Source organism: Hippoglossus stenolepis, chromosome 7, assembly GCF_022539355.2.
Source record: "Hippoglossus stenolepis isolate QCI-W04-F060 chromosome 7, HSTE1.2, whole genome shotgun sequence".
NCBI lineage: Eukaryota > Metazoa > Chordata > Actinopteri > Pleuronectiformes > Pleuronectidae > Hippoglossus > Hippoglossus stenolepis.
Window position 1 is genome coordinate 5,701,924 of NC_061489.1, and position 25,578 is coordinate 5,727,501.

At 43.3% G+C, this 25,578-nt stretch overlaps 15 non-coding genes across 15 annotated transcripts; all 15 read right to left on the reverse strand.

Annotated features, from left to right (window-relative positions):
- Window positions 1-2,534: 2,534 nt before the first annotated feature.
- On the reverse strand, window positions 2,535-2,616 carry trnal-aag. The gene has a single exon. It is a non-coding gene; the product is annotated as a tRNA-Leu (tRNA).
- Window positions 2,617-4,094: 1,478 nt separating this feature from the next.
- On the reverse strand, window positions 4,095-4,176 carry trnal-uag. Its single transcript has one exon. It is a non-coding gene; the product is annotated as a tRNA-Leu (tRNA).
- Window positions 4,177-4,875: 699 nt separating this feature from the next.
- Window positions 4,876-4,957, reverse strand: trnal-aag. Its single transcript has one exon. It is a non-coding gene; the product is annotated as a tRNA-Leu (tRNA).
- Window positions 4,958-7,240: 2,283 nt separating this feature from the next.
- On the reverse strand, window positions 7,241-7,322 carry trnal-aag. The gene has a single exon. It is a non-coding gene; the product is annotated as a tRNA-Leu (tRNA).
- A 700-nt stretch (window positions 7,323-8,022) lies between these two features.
- Window positions 8,023-8,104, reverse strand: trnal-aag. Its single transcript has one exon. It is a non-coding gene; the product is annotated as a tRNA-Leu (tRNA).
- Window positions 8,105-8,819: 715 nt separating this feature from the next.
- On the reverse strand, window positions 8,820-8,901 carry trnal-uag. The gene has a single exon. It is a non-coding gene; the product is annotated as a tRNA-Leu (tRNA).
- A 2,248-nt stretch (window positions 8,902-11,149) lies between these two features.
- trnal-aag lies at window positions 11,150-11,231 on the reverse strand. The gene has a single exon. It is a non-coding gene; the product is annotated as a tRNA-Leu (tRNA).
- A 4,181-nt stretch (window positions 11,232-15,412) lies between these two features.
- trnam-cau lies at window positions 15,413-15,484 on the reverse strand. The gene has a single exon. It is a non-coding gene; the product is annotated as a tRNA-Met (tRNA).
- Window positions 15,485-15,794: 310 nt separating this feature from the next.
- On the reverse strand, window positions 15,795-15,876 carry trnal-aag. The gene has a single exon. It is a non-coding gene; the product is annotated as a tRNA-Leu (tRNA).
- A 335-nt stretch (window positions 15,877-16,211) lies between these two features.
- trnam-cau lies at window positions 16,212-16,283 on the reverse strand. Its single transcript has one exon. It is a non-coding gene; the product is annotated as a tRNA-Met (tRNA).
- A 716-nt stretch (window positions 16,284-16,999) lies between these two features.
- Window positions 17,000-17,071, reverse strand: trnam-cau. The gene has a single exon. It is a non-coding gene; the product is annotated as a tRNA-Met (tRNA).
- A 1,890-nt stretch (window positions 17,072-18,961) lies between these two features.
- On the reverse strand, window positions 18,962-19,043 carry trnal-aag. Its single transcript has one exon. It is a non-coding gene; the product is annotated as a tRNA-Leu (tRNA).
- A 711-nt stretch (window positions 19,044-19,754) lies between these two features.
- Window positions 19,755-19,836, reverse strand: trnal-uag. Its single transcript has one exon. It is a non-coding gene; the product is annotated as a tRNA-Leu (tRNA).
- A 3,823-nt stretch (window positions 19,837-23,659) lies between these two features.
- Window positions 23,660-23,743, reverse strand: trnal-uag. The gene has a single exon. It is a non-coding gene; the product is annotated as a tRNA-Leu (tRNA).
- Window positions 23,744-25,210: 1,467 nt separating this feature from the next.
- Window positions 25,211-25,292, reverse strand: trnal-aag. The gene has a single exon. It is a non-coding gene; the product is annotated as a tRNA-Leu (tRNA).
- Between the last annotated feature and the right edge of the window lie 286 nt (window positions 25,293-25,578).

Here is a 25,578-nt window from a genome sequence, read left to right on the forward strand (position 1 = left end):
GAGATTATGGCAAATGTGAAGCAATGTACCACACAATGGGAAGGTTCACATCTTAGCTCTTACCTTCTTTGAAGACCAGACTGGAGAAAAAGAACACTACCTCCTGTATGTCTCATTGGACATTCCATATGCTACAAAGCTGAGCTGGTTTTGCAGTATTCAACAACAAAATGTTCTTCTTATAGTAAGAATAAGCTGCACAGTCGGCAAGCAGTCAATTAGCAGTGGTGGGATTGAACCCACGCCTCCTGAGACTGGGCCTTAATCCCGGCGCCCTTGAACCACTTAGGACACTACACAGCGAAACTGTTTTTGACCCAAGCGAAGCGGAAGCCCATTTAGATGAAAAATCCACTCTGACACAATTGGACAATCAAATCAAAGAAAAAATACATGGAAGGCTGTTGTGCTTAGCCCTTCCACCAACAGGAAGTAACAGACATTAATCAAGATCAAAAGAGCACAACTATAAGGCAAGTTATGGGCTTCAACTCTTGTGTCTATTCTGTCACATTTTCAACTTCAAAAACCAAAGCAGAGTACTTTAATGGAGAGTGAGTTCATGCTCAGAGGAGCAAGGACAAAGGGAGAAATAGAGGTGAACATGGGGAGTTGATAAAGAATTCCTTTAGCAGAGGATGGTTTTGATCCATCGACCTCATTTATCAGGCCTTCTTGTCGCTGCGCCCTCTGCTCTTATTCATTGTAATAACTACATGAACATGGTCTATGGTATCAATAAGTTTTCTTAGTGATTAATCAACTGGACTTGGAAGATTAGCCAAATGTGAAGCAATGTGCCACAATGGGAAGAGTTCACATCTCAGCTCCTTCTTTGAAGACCAGACTGGAGAAAAAAAACCTTCCCTCCTGTATGTCTCATTGGGTTCATCACTAAAGCTCAATGGCGACACGCAGTATTCAAGCATAAGTGTTCTTCTTATAGTAGAATAAGCTGCACAGTCAACTGACAGTCAATTGGCGTGGTGGGTTTGAACCCGCCTCTGAAAGACTGGAGCCTTAATCAGCGCCTTAGACCACTCGGACACTGCGCAGAAACTGTTTTGACCCAAACGAGCGGAGCGTTTAGATGAAGATCCACTCTGGCGACAATTGGACAATGATGAAAACACACATGGAAGAACATTGAAACTTCAAACACATACCCTAAGTATGGGGCTTTAATCAAGATCAAAGACCACAAACTGTAATAAATTAAGGGCAAGCTCTTGTGTCTATTGTCACATTTTCAACTTCAAAAACCAAAGCAAATTACTTCTGACATGAGGTGAGTTCATTACTCAGAGGGCAAGGACAAAGGGAGAAATAGAAAATTTGAGCATGGGAGTTGATAAGGAATTCTTTAGCAGAGGATGGTTTGATCCATGAGCCTCTGGGTTTTGGGCCCAGCACGCTTCCGCTGCGCCACTCTGCTCTTATTCATTGCAATAATTTCATATATGAACATAGTCTATGGTATCAATGAGTTTTCTTAGCAGTTAAATCAACTGGACTTGGAGGAAGAGATTGGCAAATGTGAAACAATGTGCCACAATGAGAAGAGTTCACATCTCCAGCTCTTACCTTCTTTGAAGACCAGACTGGAGAAAAAGAACACTACCTCTCTTGTGTCTCGTGGACAGCTCCATATGCCTGCAAGCTCAAGCTGGCTTTTGCAGTATTCAACAACAAGTATTCTTCTTATATTAGAATAAGCTGCACAGTCAACTGACAGTCAATTGGCAGTGGTGGGATTTGAGCCCACGCCTCCAGAGAGACTGGAGCCTAAATCAGCGCCTTAGACCACTGTTTTCTGCTTTAAACTGTTTTTACCGAAGCGAAGCAGGCGTTTAGATATGAAAAGTCCACTCTGGCAGTAATTGGACAAGTAAATCAAGAAAACACATGGAAGAAGAACATTACAGTAACTGCAAACACATACCCTGTGGGAGTATAGGGCTTTAATCAAGATCAAAAAAAGACCACTTAAAACTATCAACCAAGTTAAGGGCTTCAACTCTTGTGTCTATTCTGTCACATTTTCAACTTCAAAACCAAGCAAGTCACTTTCGGCATGAGGTGAGTTCATGCTCAGAGGGCAAGGACAGGGAGAAATAGAGGTGAACATGGGGAGTTGATAAGAATTCCTTTAGCAGAGGATGGTTTCGATCCATCGGCCTCTGGGTTATGGGCCCAGCACGCTTCGCTGCGCCACTCTGCTGCTATTCATTGCAATAATTTCATATAATTTATAGTCTATGGTATCCAATAGGTTTTCATAGATTAAATCAACTGGACTTGGAGGAAGAGATTGGCAAATGTGAAGCAATGTGCTTACAATGGGAAGAGTTCACATCTTAGCTCTTATCTTCTTTGAAGACCAGACTGGAGAAAAAGAACACTACCTGGTGTATGTCTCCTTGGACATTCCATATGCTACAAAGCTCCAGCTGGCTTTTGCAGTATTCAACAACAAGAGTTCTTCTTATAGTAGAATAAACACAAGTAGCCAACACAGTCAACTGACAGTCAATTGGCAGTGGTGGGATTTGAACCCACGCCTCCTGAGAGACTGGAGCCTTAATCCAGCGCCTTAGACCACTCGGCCACACTACCGCTTGAAACTGTTTTTGACCCAAACGAAGCGGAGGCGTTTAGATGAAAAGTCCACTCTGACGACAATTGGACAATCAAATCGAAAACACACATGGAAGAACATTCGTAACTGCAAACACATACCCTGTGGGAGTATAGGGCTTTAATCAAGATCAAAAGACCATAAAACTATCAGCCAAGTTAAGGGCTTCAACTCTTGTGTCTATTCTGTCACATTTTCAACTTCAAAAACCAAAGCAAGTCACTTTCGGCAGGAGGTGAGTTCATGCTCAGAGAGGAGCAGACAAAGGGAGAAATAGAGAGTGAACATGGGAGTTGATAAAGATTCCTTTAGCAGTGGATGGTTTTGATCCATCGACCTCTGGGTTATGGGCTAACATGCGCTCGCTGCGCCACTCTGCTCTTATTCATTGCAATAATTTCATATGAACATAGTCTATGGTATCAGTAGGTTTCTTAGCAGTTAAATCAACTGGACTTGGAGAAGATTGGCAAATGTGAAGCAATGTGCCACAATGGGAAGGTTCACATCTTGGCTCTTATCTTCTTTGAGAGCCAGACTGGAGAAAATAACACTACCTGCTGTATGTCCTTGGACATTCCATATTACTACAAACTCAGCTGGCTTTTGCAGTATTCAACAATAGTGGTACAGCTACCCATGAAGAATAAACACTGATCAGCAATAGTCAATTGGCAGTGGGTGGGATTTGGACAGCCTCCTGAGAGATTGGGCTAAATCCCAGCATGAACCACTCGGCCACACTACACACTTTAAACTGCTTTTACCCAAGCAGAGCGGGCGTTTAGATGAAAAGTCCACTCTGACTACAATTGGACAATCAAATCGAAAAAACACATGGAAGAACATTCGTAACTTCAAACACATACCCTGTGGGAGTATAGGGCATTAATCAAGATCAAAAGAGCACAAAACTATGAGCCAAGTTATGGGCTTCAACTCTTGTGTCTATTCTGTCACATTTTCAACTTCAAAAACCAAAGCAAGTCAATTTGGGTAGGAGGTGAGTTCATAACAGGAGAGGAGCAAGGACAGGGAGAAATAGGAGTGAACATGGGGTTGATAAAGATTTCCTTTAGCAGAGGATGGTTTTAGATCATCGACCTCTGGGTTATGGGCCCAGCACACTCCCGCTGCGCCACTCTGCTCTTATTCATTTAATAATTTCATATGAACATAGTCTATGGTATCAATAGGTTTTCCTAACTTAGCAGTTAAATCAACTGGACTTGGAGGAAGAGATTGTAGATGTGAAGCAATGTGCCACAATGAGAGTTCACATCTCCAGCTCTTACCCTTCTTGCTTTGAGAGACCAGACTGGAGAAAAAGAACACTACCTCCTGTATGTCTCATTGGACATTCCATATGCTACAAAGCTGAGCTGGTTTTTGCAGTATTCAACAACAAGTGTTCTTCTTATTGTAGAATAAGATGCACAGTCAACTGACAGTCAATTGGCAGTGGTGGGATTTGAACCCACGCCTCCTGAGAGACTGGAGCCTAAATCCAGCGCCTTAGACCACTCGGCCACACTACCGCTTTAAACTATTTTACCGAAGCAGCGGAGACGTTTAGATGAAAAGTCACTCTGACAATTGAAAGCCAATCAAATCGAAAACACACATGGAAGAACATTCGTAACTGCAAACACATACCCTGTGGGAGTATAGGAGCGCTTTAATCAAGATCAAAAGACCATAAAACTATCAACCAAGGATTAAGGCTTCAACTCTTGTGTCTATTCTGTCACATTTTCAACTTCAAAAACCAAAGCAAGTCACTTTCGGAATGGGGTGAGTTCATGCTCAGAGGAGCAATGACAAGGAAGTAGAGGAGTGAACATGGGAGTTGATAAAAATTCCTTTAGCAGAGGATGGTTTTGATCCATCGACCTCTGGGTTATGGGCCCAGCAACGCAGCTTCCTTTGCGCCACTCTGCTCTTATTCATTGCAAAAATTTCCTTATGAACATAGTCTATGGTATCAATAGGTTTTCTTAGCAGTTAAATCAACTGGACTTGGAGGAAGAGATTGGCAAATGTGAAGCAATGTGCCACAATGGGAAGGTTCACATCTCAGCTCTTACCTTCTTTGAAGACCAGACAAGAGAAAAGAACACTACCTCTGTATGTCTCATTGGACATTCCATGTGCTATGACTCAGCTGGCTTTTGCAGTATTCAACAACAGTGTTCTTCTTATAGTAGAATAAGCTGCACAGTCAACTGACAGTCAATTGGCAGTGGTGGGATTTGAACCCACGCCTCCTGAGAGACTGGAGCCTTAATCCAGCGCCTTAGACCACTCGGCCACACTACCGCTTGAAACTGTTTTGACCCAAATATGGCGGAGCGTTTAGATGAAAAAGTCCCACTCTGACAACAATTGGACAATCAAGATACAGCAGAAAACACACATGGAAGAGAACATTCGAAACTTCCAAACCCCACATACCCTGTGGGAAGTATAGGGCTTTAATCAAGTCAAAGACCACAAAACTATCAGCCAAGTTAAAGGGCTTAAACTCTTGTGTCTATTCTGTCACATTTCCAACTTCAAAACCAAAGCAAGTCACTTTTCGGCGCCAGTGAGTTCATGCTCAGGAGCAAGGACAAGGGAGAAATAGAGGTGAACATGGGAGTTGATAAAAAGAATTCCTTTAGCAGAGGATGGTTTGATCCATCGACCTCTGGGTTATGGGCCCAGCTTAAGCTTCATGCCACTCACTCTTATTCGTACAATTTCACATGAACATAGTCTATGGTATCAATAGGTTTTCTTAGCAGTTAAATCAACTGGACTTGGAGGAAGAGATTGGCAAATGTGAAGCAATGTGCCACAATGGGAAGGTTCACATCTCAGCTCTTACCTTCTTTGAAGACCAGACTGGAGAAAAAGAACACTACCTCCTGTATGTCTCATTGGACATTCCATATGCTACAAAGCTCAGCTGGCTTTTGCAGTATTCAACAACAAGTGTTCTTCTTATAGTAGAATAAGCTGCACAGTCAACTGACAGTCAATTGCACAGTGGTGGGATTTAGACCCACACCTCCAGAGACTAGACCTAAATCCAGCGCCCAACAGGACCACTCGGCCACACTACCGCTTTAAACTGTTTTTTACCGAAACGAAGCGGAGGCGTTTAGATGAAAAGTCCACTCTGACGACAATTGGACAATCAAATCGAAAACACACATGGAAGAACATTCGTAACTGCAAACACATACCCTGTGGGAGTATAGGGCTTTAATCAAGATCAAAAGACCATAAAACTATCAGCCAAGTTAAGGGCTTCAACTCTTGTGTCTATTCTGTCACATTTTCAACTTCAAAAACCAAAGCAAGTCACTTTCGGCATGAGGTGAGTTCATGCTCAGAGGGCAAGGACAAGGGAGAAATAGAGGTGAACATGGGAGTTGATAAAGAATTCCTTTAGCAGAGGATGGTTTTGATCCATCGACACTCTGGGTTATGGGCCCAGCTGCCTTCCGCTGCGCCTCCTGCTCTTAATCATTTAAATTTCATATGAACATAGTCTATGGTATCAATGGGTTTTCTTGATTAAATCAACTGGACTTGGAGAAGAGATTGGCAAATGTGAAGCAATGTGCCACAATGGGAAGAGTTCACATCACCAAGCTCACCTTCTTTACAGAAGACCAGACTGGAGAAAGAACACTACCTCTGTATGTCTCATTGGACATTCCATGTGCTACAAAGCTCAGCTTTTGCAGTATTCAACAGCAAGTGTTATGCTTCTTATAGTAAGACAAGCTGCAAAGTGGCAGCACAGTCAACTGACAGTCAATTGGCAGTGGTGGGATTTGAACCCACACCTCCTGAGAGACTGGAGCCTTAATCCCGGCACAGCAGACCACACTCGGCCCACACTACCTTCAAACTGTTTTTGACCCAAAACGAAGCGGAGGCGTTTAGATGAAAAGTCCACTCAGCCGACACAATTGGACAATCAAATCGAAAACACACATGGAAGAACATTCGTAACTGCAAACACATACCACCCTGTGGGAAGTATAGGGCATTAATCAGATCAAAGAGCACAAAACTATAGGCCAAGTTATGGGGCTTCAACTCTTGTGTCTATTCTGTCACATTTTCAACTAAAAAACCAAAGCAAGTCACTTCGGCAGGAGGTGAGTTCATGCTCAGAGGGCAAGGACAAGGGAGAAATAGAGGTGAACATGGGAGTTGATAAGGAATTCCTTTAGCAGAGGATGGTTTCGATCCATCGACCTCTGGGTTATGGGCCAGCCATAGCACAAGCTCGCCACTCTGCTCTTATTCATTGTAATAACTTCATATGAACATAGTCTATGGTATCAATAGGTTTTCTTGCTTGATTAAATCAACTGGACTTGGAGGAAGAGATTGGCAAATGTGAAGCAATGTGCCACAATGGGAAGGTTCACATCTCAGCTCTTACCTTCTTTGAAGACCAGACTGGAGAAAAAGAACACTACCTCCTGTATGTCTCATTGGACATTCCATATGCTACAAAGCTCAGCTGGCTTTTGCAGTATTCAACAACAAGTGTTCTTCTTATAGTAGAATAAGCTGCACAGTCAACTGACAGTCAATTGGCAGTGGTGGGATTTGAACCCACGCCTCCTGAGAGACTGGAGCCTTAATCCAGCGCCTTAGACCACTCGGCCACACTACCGCTTGAAACTGTTTTTGACCCAAACGAAGCGGAGGCGTTTAGATGAAAAGTCCACTCTGACGACAATTGGACAATCAAATCGAAAACACACATGGAAGAACATTCGTAACTTCAAACACATACCCTGTGGGAGTATAGGGCTTTAATCAAGATCAAAGACCACAAAACTATCAATGAAGTTAAGGGCTTAAACTCTTGTCTCTATTCTGTCACATTTTCTTCAAAGCAAAGCAAGTCACTTTCGGCATGAGAGTGAGTTCGTGCTCAGAGGAGCAAGGACAAGGGAGAAATAGAGGGGTGAACATGAGGTTGATAAGAATTCCTTTAGCAGAGGATGGTTTCGATCCATCGACCTCTGGGTTATGGGCCCAGCACGCTTCCGCTGCGCCCTCTGCTCTTATTCGTGCAATAATTTCATATGAACATAGTCTATATGGTATCAATAGGTTTCTTATGATTAAATCAACTGGACTTGGAGAGAGGGAAGAGATTGGCAAATGTGAAGCAATGTGCCACAATGGGAAAGGTTCACATCTCGCTCTTGCACTTCTTTTGAAGACCAGACTGGAGAAAAGAACACACTACCTCTGTATGTCTCATTGGACATTCATATGCTACAAAGCTCAGCTGGCTTTGCAGTATTCAGCAACAAGTGTTCTTCTTATAGTAGAATAAGCTGCACAGTCAACTGACAGTCAATTGGCAGTGGTGGGATTTGAACCCAGACCTCCTGAGAGACGGGAGCCTTAATCCAGCACCTTAGACCACTCGGCCACACTACCGCTTGAAACTGTTTTTGACCCAAGCAGCGAAGCGGAGGCGTTTAGATGAAAAGTCACTCTGTCGACAATTGGACAATCAATCGAAAACACACATGGAAGAACATTCGTAACTGCAAACACATACCTGGCCAAATTATGGGGCTTTAATCAGGATCAAAAGACCACAAAACTATCAGCCAAGTTAAGGGCTTCAACTCTTGTGTCTATTCTGTCACATTTTCAACTTCAAAAACAAAGCATGTCACTTTTCGGCGGGTGAGTTCATGCTCAGAGGCAAAGACAAGGGAGAAATAGAAGGAGTGAGCATGGGAGTTGATAAAGAAATTCCTTTAGCAGTGGATGGTTTCAGATCCATCGACCTCTGGGTTATGGGCCCAGCACGCTTGCGCTGCGCCCTCTGCTCTTATTCATTGCAATAATTTCATATGAACATAGTCTATATAGTATCAATAGGTTTTCTTAGCAGTTAAATCAACTGGACTTGGAGGAAGAGATTGGCAAATGTGAAGCAATGTGCCACAATGGGAAGGTTCACATCTTAGCTCTTATCTTCTTTGAAGACCAGACTGGAGAAAAAGAACACTACCTGCTGTATGTCTCCTTGGACATTCCATGTGCTACAAAGCTCAGCTGGCTTTTGCAGTATTCAACAACAAGTGTTCTTCTTATAGTAGAATAAGCTGCAAGTAGCCAACACAGTCAACTGACAGTCAACTGGCAGTGGTGGGATTTGAACCCACGCCTCCTGAGAGACAGGAGCCTAAATCCAGCGCCTTAGACCACTCGGCCACACTACCGCTTTAAACTGTTTTTTACTGAAAAGAAGCAGGGCGTTTAGATGAAAAGTCCACTCTGACGACAATTGGACAATCAAATCGAAAACACACATGGAAGAACATTCGTAACTGCAAACACATACCCTGTAGGATATAGGAGCACTAATCAAGATCAAAAGACCATAAAGCTATCAGCCAAGTTAAGGGCTTCAACTCTTGTGTGTATTCTGTCACATTTTCAACTAAAACCAAAACCAAGTCACTTTCGGCATGGGGTGAGTTCATGCTCAGAGGGCAAGGACAAGGGGAGAAATGAGGTGAACATGGGAGTTGATAAAGAATTCGCTGTGAGAGGATGGTTTTCGATCCATCTGACCTCTGGGTTATGGAGCTTATACGCAGCTTCGCTAAGCCACTCTGCTCTTATTCATTGCAATAATTTCATATGAACATAGTCTATGGTATCAATAGGTTTTCTTAGCAGTTAAATCAACTGGACTTGGAGGAAGAGATTGGCAAATGTGAAGCAATGTGCCACAATGGGAAGGTTCACATCTCAGCTCTTACCTTCTTTGAAATTGAACTGGAGAAAAGACCTGCACCACCTCTGTGTCTCATTGGACATTCCATGTGCTACAAAGCTCAGCTAGCTTTTGCAGTATTCAACAACAGTGTTCTTCTTATAGTACAATAAGCTGCAAGTAGCCAACACAGTCATCTGCCAGTCAATTGGCAGTGGTGGGATTGAACCCCGCCTCCTGAGACTGGAGCCTTAATCCCAGCACCTTGAACCACTCGAGCCACACTACCGCTTGAAACTGTTTTTGACCCAAAGCAGAAGCGGAGCGTTTAGATGAAAGTCCTCTGTACGACAATTGGACAATCAAATCGAAAACACATGAGCATTCGTAACTGCAAACACATACCCTGTAGATGGGAGCTTTAATCAAGATCAAAAGACCACACAAAACTATCAGCCAAGTTAAGGGCTTCAACTCTTGTGTCTATTCTGTCACATTTTCAACTTCAAAAACCAAAGCAAGTCACTTTGGCAGGAGGAGGTGAGTTCATGCTCAGAGGAGCAGAACGAGGGAGAATAGAGGTGAACATGGGGTTGATAAAGAATTCCTTTAGCAGAGGATGGTTGATCCATCGACCTCTGGGTTATGGGCCAACACGCTTCCTTCTGCGCCTCTGCTCTTATTCATTGCAATAATTTCATATGAACATAGTCTATGGTATCAATAGGTTTTCTTAGCAGTTAAATCAACTGGACTTGGAGGAAGAGATTGGCAAATGTGAAGCAATGTGCCACAATGGGAAGGTTCACATCTCAGCTCTTACCTTCTTTGAAGACCAGACTGGAGAAAAAGAACACTACCTCCTGTATGTCTCATTGGACATTCCATATGCTACAAAGCTCAGCTGGCTTTTGCAGTATTCAACAACAAGTGTTCTTCTTATGGTAGAATAAGCTGCACAGTCAACTGACAGTCAATTGGCAGTGAGGTGGAATTTAGACCACACCTCCTGAGGCTGGAGCCTAAATCCAGCGCCTTGAACCACTCGGCCACACTACCGCTTTAAACTGTTTTTACGAGAAGCGAAGCAGAGGCGTTTGATGAAAAGTCCACTCTGGCGACAATTGGACAATCAAATCGAAAACACACATGGAAGAACGTGTAACTGCAAACACATACCCTGTGGGGATATGGGCTTTAATCAAGATCAAAAAGACCATAAAACTATCAGCCAAGTTAAGGGCTTCAACTCTTGTGTCTATTCTGTCACATTTCCTTCAAAAACCAAAGCAAGTCACTTTCGGCGAGGTGAGTTCATGCTCAGAGGGCAGGACAAGGAGAAATGAGGTGAACATGGGGTTGATAAAAGAATTCCTTTAGCAGAGGATGGTTTTCGATCCATCGACCTCTGGGTTATGGGCCAACCACGCTTCGCTGCGCACTCTGCTCTTATTCATTGCAATAATTTCATATGAACATAGTCTATGGTATCAATAGGTTTTCTTAGCAGTTAAATCAACTGGACTTGGAGGAAGAGATTGGCAAATGTGAAGCAATGTGCCACAATGGGAAGGTTCACATCTCAGCTCTTACCTTCTTTGAAGACCAGACTGGAGAAAAAGAACACTACCTCCTGTATGTCTCATTGGACATTCCATATGCTACAAAGCTCAGCTGGCTTTTGCAGTATTCAACAACAAGTGTTCTTCTTATAGTAGAATAAGCTGCAAGTAGCCAACACAGTCAACTGACAGTGGTGGGATTTGAACCCACGCCTCCTGAGAGACTGGAGCCTTAATCCAGCGCCTTAGACCACTCGGCCACACTACCGCTTGAAACTGTTTTTGACCCAAACGAAGCGGAGGCGTTTAGATGAAAAGTCCACTCTGTCGACAATTGGACAATCAAATCGAAAACACACATGGAAGAACATTCGTAACTGCAAACACATACCCTGTGGGAGTATAGGGCTTTAATCAAGATCAAAAGACCACAAAACTATCAGCCAAGTTAAGGGCTTCAACTCTTGTGTCTATTCTGTCACATTTTCAACTTCAAAAATAAGCAAGTCACTTTCGGCAGGAGTGATTCGTATCAGAGAACAGGGACAAGGGAAATAGAGAGATTAACATGGGAGTTGATAAAAATTCCTTTAGCAGAGGATGGTTTTGATCCATCGACGATCTGGGTTATGGGCCCCTTGCGCTTCCGCTAAGCCCTCTGCTCTTACTCATTGCAATAATTTCATATGAACATAGTCTATGGTATCAATAGGTTTTCTTAGCAGTTAAATCAACTGGACTTGGAGGAAGAGATTGGCAAATGTGCCCTAGGAAGAGTTCACATCTTAGCTCTTATCTTCTTTGAAGACCAGACTGGAGAAAAAAGAACACTACCTGCTGTGTCTCATTGGACATTCCTGTCATGCTACAAAGCTCATTTGTTTGCAGTATTCATATCAGTGTTCTTCTTATCATTTTAATAAAGCTGCCAAGTAGCCAACACAGTCATCTGCCAGTCAATTGTAGTGGTGGGATTCGAAACACGCCTCACAGGGACTGGGCCTTAATCCAGCACCTTAGACCACTCGGCCACACTACCGCTTGAAACTGTTTTTGACCCAAGCAGGCGGAGCGTTTAGATGAAAGTCACTCTGTCGACAATTGGACAATCAAGCTCGAAAACACACATGGAGAACATTACGTAACTGCAAACACATACCCTGTGGGAGTATGAGGCTTTAATCCAAGATCAAAAGACCACAAAACTATCTATAATAAAGTTAGACTTCCAACTCTTGTGTCTATTCTGTCACATTTTCAACTAAAAACCAAAGCATGTCTTTCGGCAGGAGAGGTGGGTTCATGCTCAGAGGGCAAAGACAAGGAGAAATAGAGGTGAACATGGGAGTTGATAAAGATTTACTTTAGCAGTGGATGGTTTGATCCATCGACCTCTGGGTTATGGGCCCAGCACGCTTGTGCCACTCTGCTCTTGACCATTGCAATAATTTCATATGAACATAAGTCCCTATGGTATCAATGGTTTTCTTAACAGTTAAATCAGCTGGACTTGGAGAAGGGTGGCAAATGTGAAGCAATGTGCCACAATGGAAGGTTCATCCATAAGCTCATATCATGCTGCTTTGAAGACAGACTGGAGAAAAAGAACACCACCTGCTAACATATGTCTCCTTGGACATTCCATGTGCTACAAGCTCAGCTGGCTTGCAGTATTCAACAACAAGTGTTCTTCTTATAGTAGAATAAGCCTAGTAGCCAACACAGTCAACTGGCAGTGGTGGATTTGAACACGCCTCCTGAGAGACTGGAGCCTTAATCCAGCACCTTAGACCACTCGGCCACACTGCAGCTTGAAACTGTTTTTGACCCAAGCAGACGGAGCGTTTAGATGAAAAGTCCACTCTGTCGACAATTAGGACAGTCGATGAAGCCACACATGGAAGGACATTCGTAACTGCAAACCTTTATACCCTGTGGGTATAGGGCTTTAATCAAGATCAAAAGACCGCAAACTATCAGCCAAGTTAAGACTAACTCTTGTGTCTATTCTGTCACATTTTCTTCAAAAACCAAAGCAAGTCACTTTGGCATGAGGTGAGTTCATGCTCAGAGGGCAAGGACAAGGGAGAAATAGAGGTGAACATGGGAGTTGATAAAGAATTCTAGATTGGCAGAGGATGGTTTCGATCCATCGACCTCTGGGTTATGGGCCAGCAAGCCCGCTGCGCCACTCTGCTCTTATTCATTGCAATAATTTCATATAGACATAGTCTATAAGGTATCAATAGGTTTTCTTAGCAGTTAAATCAACTGGACTTGGAGGAAGAGATTGGCAAATGTGACAATGTGCCACAATGGGAAGGTTCACATCTCAGCTCTTGCCTTTGAAGACCAGACTGGAGAAAAAGAACACTACCTCCTGTATGTCTCATTAGACTATTTCCATGTGCTACAAAGCTCAACTGGCTTTGCAGTATTCAACAAGTGTTCTTCTTATAGTACAATAAGCTGCAAGTAGCCAACACAGTCATCTGCCAGTCAATTGTGATGGTGGCATTGAACCCACGCCTCCTGAGAGACTGGAGCCTTAATCATACCTTAGACCCTTTCGGCCACACACTACGCAAAACTGTTTTGACCCAGAAAGCGGCGGAGCGTTTGGATGAAAAATCACTCTGGCCGAGCAATTGGACAATCAAATGAAAGCATGGAAGAACATTACGTAACTTACAAACACATACCCTGTGAGTATGAACTAATCAGATCAAAAGACCACAAAACTATCAGCAAGTTAGGGCTTCAACTCTTGTGTCTATTCTGTCACATTTTCCAACTTTAAAAACCAAAAACAGATCCACTTTAAACAGGAGTGAGTTCATGCTCAGAGGCAAAGACAAAAGGGAAAATGGGGGTGAACATGGGAGTTGATAAAAAATTCCTTTAGCAGAGGATGGTTTGATCCATCGACCTCTGGGTTATGGGCCTATACTTCCTTTCACTCTGCTCTTATTCATTGCAATAATTTCATATGAACATAGTCTATGGTATCAATAGGTTTTCTTAACGGGTTCAATCAACTGGACTTGGAAGGAAAGATTGGCAAATGTGAAGCAATGTACCTGATAGGAAAGGATTCACATCTCAGCTCTTACCTTCTTTGAAGAAGACCAGACTGGAGAAAAAGAACACTACCTCCTGTATGTCTCATTGGACATTCCATATGCTACAAGCTCTGGCTAACTTTTGCAGTATTCAAGCAACAAGTGTTCTTCTTATAGTAGAATAAGCTGCACAGTCAGCGAAGCAGTCAATTAGCAGTGGTGGGATTGAACCCACGCCTCCTGAGAGACTGGAACCTAAATCAGCGCAGACCCTCGGCCACCTCCCGCTTTAAACTGTTTTTACGAAGCGAAGCAGAGCGTTTAGATGAAAAGTCCCTCTGACGACAATTGGACAATCAAATAAAAAACACACATGGAAGAACATTCGTAACTGCAAACACATACCCTGTGGGAGTATAGGGCTTTAATCAAGATCAAAGACCATAAAACTATCAACCAGTTAAGGGCTTCAACTCTTGTGTCTATTCTGTCACATTTTCAACCTAAAACCAAAACAAGTCACTTTCGGCATGGTGTTCATGCTCAGAGGGCAGGACAAAGGGGAAAATAAAGAAAGTGAATAGGAGTTGATAAAAGACTCCTTTAGCAGAGGATGGTTTGATCCATCGACCTCTAGGTTATAAGGCCTTGCGGCTTCGCTGCGCCACTCTGCTCTTATTCATTACAATAATTTCATATGAACATAGTCTATGGTATCAATAGAGTTTTCTGCTTAGTTAAATCAACTGGACTTGGAGAGGAAGAGATTGGCAAATGTGAAGCAATGTGCCACAATGGGAAGGTTCACATCTCAGCTCTTACCTTCTTTGAAGACCAGACTGGAGAAAGAACACTACCTCCTGTATGTCTCATTGGACATTCCATGTGCTACAAAGCTCAGCTGGCTTTTGCAGTATTCAACAACAAGTGTTCTTTGCCTTAATTAGAATAAGCGCAAGTAGCCAACACAGTCAACAGCAGTGGTGGGATTTGAACCACGCCTCCTGAGAGACTGGAGCCTTAATCCAGCACCTTAGAACCCTTTCCCGGCCACTACCGCTTGAAACTGTTTTGACCCAGCAGAGCGGAGCGTTTAGATGAAAAGTCCACTCTGTCGACAATTGGACAATCAATCGAAAACACACATGGAAGAACATTCGTAACTGCAAACACATACCCTGTAGGGTATGAGGCTTTAATCAAGATCAAAAGACCACAAAACTATCAGCCAAGTTAAGGGCTTCAACTCTTGGGTCTATTCTGTCACATTTTCAACTTAAAAACCAAAACCAAGTCACTTTGGCAGGAAGTGAGTTTCATGCTCAGAGGAGCTTGAGGACAAAGGGGAGAAATAGAGGTGAACATGGGAGTTGATAAAGAATTCCTTTAGCAGAGGATGGTTTCGATCCATCGACCTCTGGGTTATGGGCCCAGCACGCTTCCGCTGCGCCACTCTGCTCTTATTCATTGCAATAATTTCATATGAACATAGTCTATGGTATCAATAGGTTTTCTTAGCAGTTAAATCAACTGGACTTGGAGGAAGAGATTGGCAAATGTGAAGCAATGTGCCACAATGGGAAGGTTCACATCTTAGCTCTTATCTTCTTTGGGAATGAACTGGAGAAAAAGAACACTACCTCCTGTATGTCTCATTGGACATTCCATATGCTACAAAGCTCAGCTGGCTTTTGCAGTATTCAACAACAAGTGTTCTTCTTATAGTAGAATAAGCTGCAAGTAGCCAACACAGTCAACTGACAGTCAATTGGCAGTGGTGGGATTTGAACCCACGCCTCCTGAGAGACTGGAGCCTTAATCCAGCGCCTTAGACCACTCGGCCACACTACCACTTGAAACTGTTTTTGACCCAAACGAAGCGGAGGCGTTTAGATGAAAAGTCCACTCTGACGACAATTGGACAATCAAATCGAAAACACACATGGAAGAACATTCATAACTGCAAACACATACCCTGTGGGAGTATAGGGCTTTAATCAAGATCAAAAGACCATAAAACTATCAGCCAAGTTAAGGGCTTCAACTCTTGTGTCTATTCTGTCACATTTTCAACTTCAAAAACCAAAGCATGTCACTTTTGGCAGGAGGTGAGTTCGTTCATGCTCAGAGGAGCAGGGCTGAGGGGAGAAATAGAGGTGAACATGGGAGTTGATAAAGAATTCCTTTAGCAGAGGATGGTTTCGATCCATCGACCTCTGGGTTATGGGCCCAGCACGCTTCCGCTGCGCCACTCTGCTCTTATTCATTGCAATAATTTCATATGAACATAGTCTATGGTATCAATAGGTTTTCTTAGCAGTTAAATCAACTGGACTTGGAGGAAGAGATTGGCAAATGTGAAGCAATGTGCCACAATGGGAAGGTTCACATCTCTTAGCTCTTACCTTCTTTGAAGACTGAACTGGAGAAAAAAAGAACACTACCTGCTGTATGTCTCCTTGGACATTCCATGTGCTACAAAGCTCTCAGCTGACTTTTGCAGTATTCAACAAGTGTTAACTGCTTATAGTAGAATAAGCTGCAAGTAGCCAACACAGTCAACTGGCAGTGAGTGGGATTTGAACCCACGCCTCCTGAGAGACTGGAGCAGCAAAATGCAGCACCTTCGCCACTCGGCCCACACTACCGCTTGAAACTGTTTTTGACCCAAGCAGACGGGCGTTTAGATGAAAAGTCCACTCTGACGACAATTGGACAATCAAATCGAAAACACACATGGAAGAACATTCGTAACTGCAAACACATACCCTGTGGGAGTATAGGGCTTTAATCAAGATCAAAAGACCATAAAACTATCAGCCAAGTTAAGGGCTTCAACTCTTGTGTCTATTCTGTCACATTTTCAACTTCAAAAACCAAAGCAAGTCACTTTCGGCAGGAGGTGAGTTCATGCTCAGAGGGCAAGGACAAGGGAGAAATAGAGGTGAACATGGGAGTTGATAAAGAATTCCTTTAGCAGAGGATGGTTTCGATCCATCGACCTCTGGGTTATGGGCCCAGCACGCTTCCGCTGCGCCACTCTGCTCTTATTCATTGCAATAATTTCATATGAACATAGTCTATGGTATCAATAGGTTTTCTTAGCAGTTAAATCAACTGGACTTGGAGGAAGAGATTGGCAAATGTGAAGCAATGTGCCACAATGGGAAGGTTCACATCTTAGCTCTTACCTTCTTTGAAGACCAGACTGGAGAAAAGAACTACCTGCTGTATGTGTATTGGACATTCCATGTGCTACAAAGCTCAGCTGGCTTTGCAGTATTCAACAACAAGTGTTCTTCTTATAGTAGAATAAGCTGCAAGTAGCCAACACAGTCAACTGACAGTCAATTGTAGTGGTGGGATTTGAACCGCGCGCCTCCTGAGACAGAGCCTAAATCCAGCGCCTTAGACCACCGGCCACACTACCGCTTTAAACTGTTTTTACTGAAAGAGCAGGCGTTTAGATGAAAAGTCACTCTGGCCGACAATTGGACAATCAAATCGAAAACACACACATGGAAGAACATTACGTAACTGCAAACACATACCCTGTGGAGTATAGGGCTTTAATCAAGATCAAAGACCATAAAACTATCAGCCAAGTTAAGGGCTTCAACTCTTGTGTGTATTCTGTCACATTTTCAACTTCAAAACCAAGCAAGTCACTTTCGGCATGAGGGTGAGTTCATGCTCAGAGGGGGCAAGGACAAAGGGAGAAATAGAGGTGAACATGGGAGTTGATAAAGAATTCCTTTAGCAGAGATGGTTTCGATCCATGTCATTCCTCTAGGTTATGGGCTTTATGCCTTCCACTGCACGCCACTCTGCTCTTATTCATTACAACAATTTCATATGAACATAGTCTATGGTATCAGCCAAGTTTTTCTTAACACAGTTAAATCAACTGGACTTGGAGGAAGAGATTGGCAAATGTGAAGCAATGTGCCACAATGGGAAGGTTCACATCTCAGCTCTTACCTTCTTTGAAGACCAGACTGGAGAAAAAGAACACTACCTCCTGTATGTCTCATTGGACATTCCATGTGCTACAAAGCTCCTTTAGCTTTTTTTGCAGTATTCAACAACAAGTGTTCTTCTTATAGTACAATAAGCTGCAAAGTAGCCAACACAGTCATCTGCCAGTCAATTGGCAGTGGTGGATTAGACACGCCTCCTGAGAGACTGGAGCCTTAATCCAGCACCTTGAACCCTCGGCCACACTACCGCTTGAAACTGTTTTTGACCCAAGCGAGAGCGGAGGCGTTTAGATGAAAAGTCCACTGTCGACAATTGGACAATCAAATCGAAAACACACATGGAAAGAACATTTCCGTAACTGCAAACACACATACCCTGTGAGGTAAACAGGAGCTTCTGTCAAGATCAAAGACCACAAAACCTATCAGCCAAGTTAAGGGCTTCAACTCTTGTGTCTATTCTGTCATTTTCAACTTCAAAAAACCAAAGCAAGTCACTTTAGGCAGGAGGTGAGTTCATGCTCAGAGGAGCAAGAGACAAGGGAGAAATAGAGAGTGAACATGGGAGTTGATAAAGGAATTCCTTTAGCAGAGGATGGATTTCGATCCATCGACCTCTGGGTTATGGGCCTTTAAACTCGCTGCGCCACTCTGCTCTTATTCATTGCAATAATTTCATATGAACATAGTCTATGGGCATCAATGATTTTCTTAGCAGTTAAATCAACTGGACTTGGAGGAAGAGATTGGCAAATGTGAAGCAATGTGCCACAATGGGAAGGTTCACATCTCAGCTCTTACCTTCTTTGAAGACCAGACTGGAGAAAAAGAACACTACCTCCTGTATGTCTCATTGGACATTCCATATGCTACAAAGCTCAGCTGGCTTTTGCAGTATTCAACAACAAGTGTTCTTCTTATAGTAGAATAAGCTGCACAGTCAACTGACAGTCAATTGGCAGTGGTGGGATTTGAACCCACGCCTCCTGAGAGACTGGAGCCTTAATCCAGCGCCTTAGACCACTCGGCCACACTACCGCTTGAAACTGTTTTTGCAGAGAGACGAAGCAGGCGTTTAGTGAAGTCCACTCTGACAATTGGACAATCAAATCGAAAACACACATGGAAGAACGTCCGTAACACAAACACATACCCTGTGGGAGGTATAGGAGAAACAATCAAGATCAAAAGACCATAAAACTATCAACTAAATTAAAGAGGCTTCAACTCTTGTGTCTATTCTGTCACATTTTCAACTTTAAAAAACCAAACAGTCACTTTGACATGAGGGTGAGTTCATGCTCAGAGGGCAAGGACAAGGAAATAGAGGTGAACATGGGAGTTGATAAAGATTCCTTTAGCAGAGGATGGTTTCGATCCATCGACCTCTGGGTTATGGGCCCATGCCTTCTGCCTGCGCCACTCTATCTTATTCATTTACGTAATTTCATATGAACATAGTCTATGGTATCAATAGGTTTTCTTAGCAGTTAAATCAACTGGACCCGGAGGAAGAGATTGTGGAAGTAATGACAATGTGCCACAATGGGAAGGTTCACATCTTAGCTCTTATGTTTGAAGACCAGACTGGAGAAAAAGAACACTACCTGCTGTATGTCTCCTTGGACATTCCATGTGCTACAAAGCTCCATTTTGGTTTTTGCAGTATTCAACAACAAGTGTTATTCTTATAGTAGAATAAGCTGCAAGTAGCCAGCACAGTCAACTGACAGTCAACTGGCAGTCAACTGGCAGTGGTGGGATTTGAACCCACGCCTCCTGAGAGACTGGAGCCTAAATCCAGCGCCTTAGACCACTCGGCCACACTACCGCTTTAACTGTTTTTACCGAAACGAAGCAGGCGTTTAGATGAAAAGTCCACTCTGTGACAATTGGACAATCAAATCGAAAACACACATGGAAGAACATTCGTAACTGCAAACACATACCCTGTGGGAGTATAGGAGCTTTAATCAAGATCAAAAGACCATAAAATATCAGCCAGGATTAAGGGCTTCAACTCTTATGTCTATTCATCATTTCCTTCCAAAAACCAAAGCAAGTCACTTTCGGCATGAGGTGAGTTCATGCTCAGAGGGCAAGGACAAGGGAGAAATAGAGGTGAACATGGGAGTTGATAAAGAATTCCTTTAGCAGAGGATGGTTTTGATCCATCGACCTCTGGGTTATGGGCCCAAGCACGCTTCCGCTCACGCCCTCTGCTCTTATTCTGTTACAATAATTTCATATGAACATAGTCTATGGTATCAATAGGTTTTCTTAGCAGTTAAATCAGCTGGACTTGGAGGAAGAGATTGGCAAATGTGAAGCAATGTGCCACAATGAAAGTTCACATACAGCTCTTACCTTCTTTGAAGACCAGACTGGAAAAAGAACACTACCTCTGTATGTCTCATTGGACATTCCATGTGCTACAAGCTCAGCTGGCTTCTGCAGTATTCAACAACAAGTGTTCTTCTTATAGTAGAATAAGCTGCAAGTAGCCAGCACAGTCAACTAACAGTGGTGGGATTTGAGACCCACGCGCCTCCTGAGAGACTGGAGCCTTAATCCCAGCACCTTAAAGACCACTCGGCCACACTACCGCTTGAAACTGTTTGACCCAAAGCAGAGCGGGAGGCGTTTAGATGAAAAGTCCACTCTGTCATTGAATTGGACATCCAAATCGAAAACACACATGGGGAAGAACATTCGTAACTGCAAACACACCCATGAGTATAGGGCTTTAATCGAATCAAAAGACCACAAAACTATCAACCAAGTTAAGGCTTCAACTCTTGTGTCTATTCTGTCACATTTTCAACTTCTAAAAACCAAAAGTAAGTCACTTTTGTGGGAAGTGAGTTCATGCTCAGAGGGCAAGGACAAAGGGAGAAATAGAGGTGAACATGGGAGTTGATAAAAAATTCCTTTGGCAGAGGATGGTTTCGATCCATCAGCGTCTGGGTTATGGGCTAACCCTGCAGCTTCCATGCACGCCACTCTGCTCTTACTCATTGCAGCCATTTCATATGAACATAGTCTATGGTATCAATAGGTTTTCTTGTAAATCAACTGGACTTGGAGGAAGAGATAATGTGCCACAATGGGAAGGTTCACATCTTAGCTCTTACCTTCTTTGAAGACCAGACTGGAGAAAAAGAACACTACCTGCTGTATGTCTCATTGGACATTCCATATGCTACAAAGCTCAGCTGGCTTTTGCAGTATTCAACAACAAGTGTTCTTCTTATAGTAGAATAAGCTGCAAGTAGCCAACACAGTCAACTGACAGTCAATTGGCAGTGGTGGGATTTGAACCCACGCCTCCTGAGAGACTGGGCCTAAATCAGGCGCCCTTAGACCCTCGGCCACACTACCGCTTTAAACTGTTTTTACCGAAAGCGAAGCAGAGGCGTTTAGATGAAAATTCCCTCTGACGACAAGATTGGACAATCAAATCGAAAACACACATGGAAGAACATTAAGTAACTGCAAACACATATACCCTGTAGAGTATAGGGCTTTAATCAAGATCAAAAGACATAAAACTATCAGCCAAGTTAAGGGCTTCAACTCTTGTGTCTGACTAATGCTCACATTTTCAACTTCAAAAACCAAAGCAAGTCACTTTCGGCATGAGGTGAGTTCATGCTCAGAGGGCAAGGACAAGGGAGAAATAGAGGTGAACATGGGAGTTGATAAAGAATTCCTTTAGCAGAGGATGGTTTCGATCCATCGACCTCTGGGTTCTGGGCCAACAAAAGCCATGCCACTCTGCTCTTATTCATTACAATAATTTCATATGAACATAGTCATGATATAATAGGTTTCTTAGCAGTTAAATCAACTGGACTTGCAGGAAGAGATTGGCAAATGTGAAGCAATGTGCCACAATGGGAAGGATTGCATCTCAGCTCTTACCTTCTTTGAAGAGACCAGACTGGAGAAAAAAGAACACTACCTCCTGTATAATGTCTCATTGGACATTCCATGTGCTACAAAGCTCAGCTGGCTTTGCAGTATTCAGCAACAAGTGTTCTTCTTATAGTGAATAAGCTGCAAGTAGCCAACACAGTCAACTGGCAGTGGTGGTTGAACACGCCTCCTGAGAGACTGGAGCCTTGTCCTTTACCCGACCACTCGGCCACATACAGCAAACTGTTTTTGACCATGAAGCGGAGCGTTAGATGAAAAGTCCACTCTGTCGACAGATTGGACAATCAAATCGAAAACACACATGGAAGAACATTCGTAACTGCAAACACATACACCAGCCAAGTATAGGGCTTTAATCAAGGTCAAAAAGACCACACAAAACTATCAGCAAGTTAAGGGCTTCAACTCTTATGTCTATTCTGCTGTCACATTTTCAACTTCCAAAAACCAAAGCAAGTCACTTTCGGCATGAGGGTGAGTTCATGCCAGAGGGCAAGGACAAGGGAGAAATAGAGGTGAACATGGGGAGTTGATAAGAATTCCGTTAGCAGAGGATGGTTTCGATCCATCGTGCCTCTGGGTTATGGGCCCAGCACACTTCCGCTGCGCCACTCTGCTCTTGTTCCCATTTACCCAATAATTCATATGAACATAGTCTATGAAACATCAATAGGTTTTCTTAGCAGTTAAAATCCCAGCTGGACTTGGAGGAAGAGATTGGCAAATGTGAAACGTGTGCCTAATGGGAAGAGTTCACATCTCAGCTCTTGCCTTCTTTGAAGGCCAGACTGGAGAAAAGAACACTACCTCTGTATGTCTCATTGGACATTCCATGTGCCCTCTGACTCAGCTGGCTTTGCAGTATTCAACAACAAGTGTTCTTCTTATAGTAAGAATAGCTGCAAGTAGCCAACACAGTCAACTGACAGTCAATTGGCAGTGGTGGGATTTGAACCCCGCCTCCTGAGAGACAGGAGCCTAAATCCAGCCTTAGACCACTCGGCCACACTACCGCTTTAAACTGTTTTTACAAGCAGAGCAGAGCGTTTAGATGAAAAGTCACTCTGGCGACAATTGGACAATCAATCGAAAACACACATGGAAGAACATTCGTAACTGCAAACACATACCCTGTGGGAGTATGGGGGCTTTAATCAAGATCAAAAGACCATAAAACTATCAGCCAAATTAGAGCTTCAACTCTGTGTATTATTCAGTCATTTTCAACTTCAAAAACCAAAGCAAGTCACTTTCAGCAGGAGGTAGGTTGCCTAAGTGCTCAGAGGAGCAAAGACAAGGGAGAAATAAGAGGTGAACATGGGAGTTGATAAAGAATTCCTTTAGCAGAGGATGGTTTGATCCTGCATCGACCACCTCTATGGGTTATGGGCCAACACGCTTCGCTGCCTCTGCTCTTATTATTGCAATAAATTCCATATAGACACGTAGTCTATAGTATCAATATGGGTTTTCTTAGCAGTTAAATCAACTGGACTTGGAGGAAGAGATTGGCAAATGTGAAGCAATGTGCCACAATGGGAAGGGTTCATCTCGGCTCTTACCTTCTTTGAAGACAGACTGGAGAAAAGAACACTACCTCCTGTATGTCTCATTGGACATTCCGCCTTGCTACAAGCTCAGCTGGCTTTGCAGTATTCAACAACAAGTGTTCTTCTTGCAGTAGAATAAAGCTGCTCAGTCAACTGACAGTCAATTGGCAGTGGTGGGATTTGAACCCACGCCTCCTGAGAGACTGGAGCCTAAATCCAGCACACTTGGAGCCACTCGGCCACACTACCGCTTTAAACTGTTTTTACGAGAAGCGAAGCAGAGGCGTTTAGATGAAAAGTCCCTCTAGCGACAATTGGACAATCAAATGAAGCACATGGAAGAACATTCGTAACTGCAAACACATACCCTGTGGGAGTATAGGGCTTTAATCAAGATCAAAAGACCATAAAACTATCAGCCAAGTTAAGGGCTTCAACTCTTGTGTCTATTCTGTCACATTTTCAACTTCAAAAACCAAAGCAAGTCACTTTCGGCATGAGGTGAGTTCGTAGCAGGAGCAAGGACAAGGGAGAAATGAGGTGAACATGGGAGTTGATAAAGAATTCCTTTGCTGAAGGATGGTTTTGATCCATACGACCTCTGGAGTTATGGGCCCAGCAACGCTTCCGCTCTTACTCTGCTCTTATTCATTACAATAGTTTCATATGAACATAGTCTATAGGTATCAATAGGTTTTCTTAGCAGTTAAATCAACTGGACTTGGAGGAAGAGATTTGCAAATGTGAAGCAATGTGCCACAATGGGAAGGTTCATCTCAGCTCTTACCTTCTTTGAAGACCAGACTGGAGAAAAGAACACTACCTCCCTGTCTCATTGGACATTCCATGTGCTACAAAGCTCAGCTGGCTTTTGCAGTATTCAACAACAAGTGTTCTTCTTATAGTAGAATAAGCTGCACAGTCCACAGTCAGTGTGAGGTAGCGGGATTTGAACCACGCCTCCTGGGAACTGGGCCAGCAATCCAGCGCCTTAGACCACTACAAACCCACACATTACAGCAAACTGTTTTTGACCCAAGCGAAGCGGAGGCGTTGGAGTAGAAAAAGTCCACTCTGTCGACAATTGGACAATCAAATCGAAAACACACATGGAAGAACATTCGAAACTTCAAACACATACCCTGTGGGAGTGTAGGGCTTTAATCAAGATCAAAAGACCACAAAACTATCAGCCAAGTTGAGGGATTCAACACTTGTGTCTATTCTGTCACATTTTCAACTTCAAATACCAAAGCAAGTCACTTTCGGCAGGAGGTGAGTTCATGCTCAGAGGGCAAGGACAAGGGAGAAATAGAGGTGAACATGGGAGTTGATAAAGAATTCCTTTAGCAGAGGATGGTTTGATCCATCGACCTCTGGGTTATGGGCCCAGCACGCTTCTCACGCTAGCACTCTGCTCTTATTCATTGCAGCCTTCATGAACATAGTCTATGGTATCAATAGGTTTTCTTAGCAGTTAAATCAACTGGACTTTGGAGGAAGAGATTAGCAGAGTATGAAACAATGTCCCACAATGGGACGGTTCACATCTTAGCTCTTACCTTCTTTGATGACCAGACTGGAGAAAAAGAACACTACCTCCTGTATGTCTTATTGGACATTCCATATGCTACAAAGCTGAGCTGGTTTTGCAGTATTCAACAACAAGTGTTCTTCTTATTGTAGAATAAGATGCACAGTCAACTGACAGTCTATTGGCAGTGGTGGGATTTGAACCCACGCCTCCTGAGAGACTGGAGCCTTAATCCAGCGCCTTGACCACTCGGCCACACATGCTTGAAGTGTTTTTACCCAAGCGAAGCGGAGCGTTTAGATGAAAAAGAACACTACCTCCTGTATGTCTCATTGGACATTCCATATGCTTGTATAGAGCTGGTTTGCAGTATTCAGCAACAGGAAGTGTTCTTCTTATTGTAGAATAAGATGCACAGTCAACTGACAGTCTATGGCAGTGGTGGGATTTGAACCCACGCCTCCTGAGAGACTGGAGCCTTAATCAGCGCCTTAGGCCACTCGGCCACATGCTTGAAAATCTTTTTACCCAAACGAAGCGGAGGCGTTTA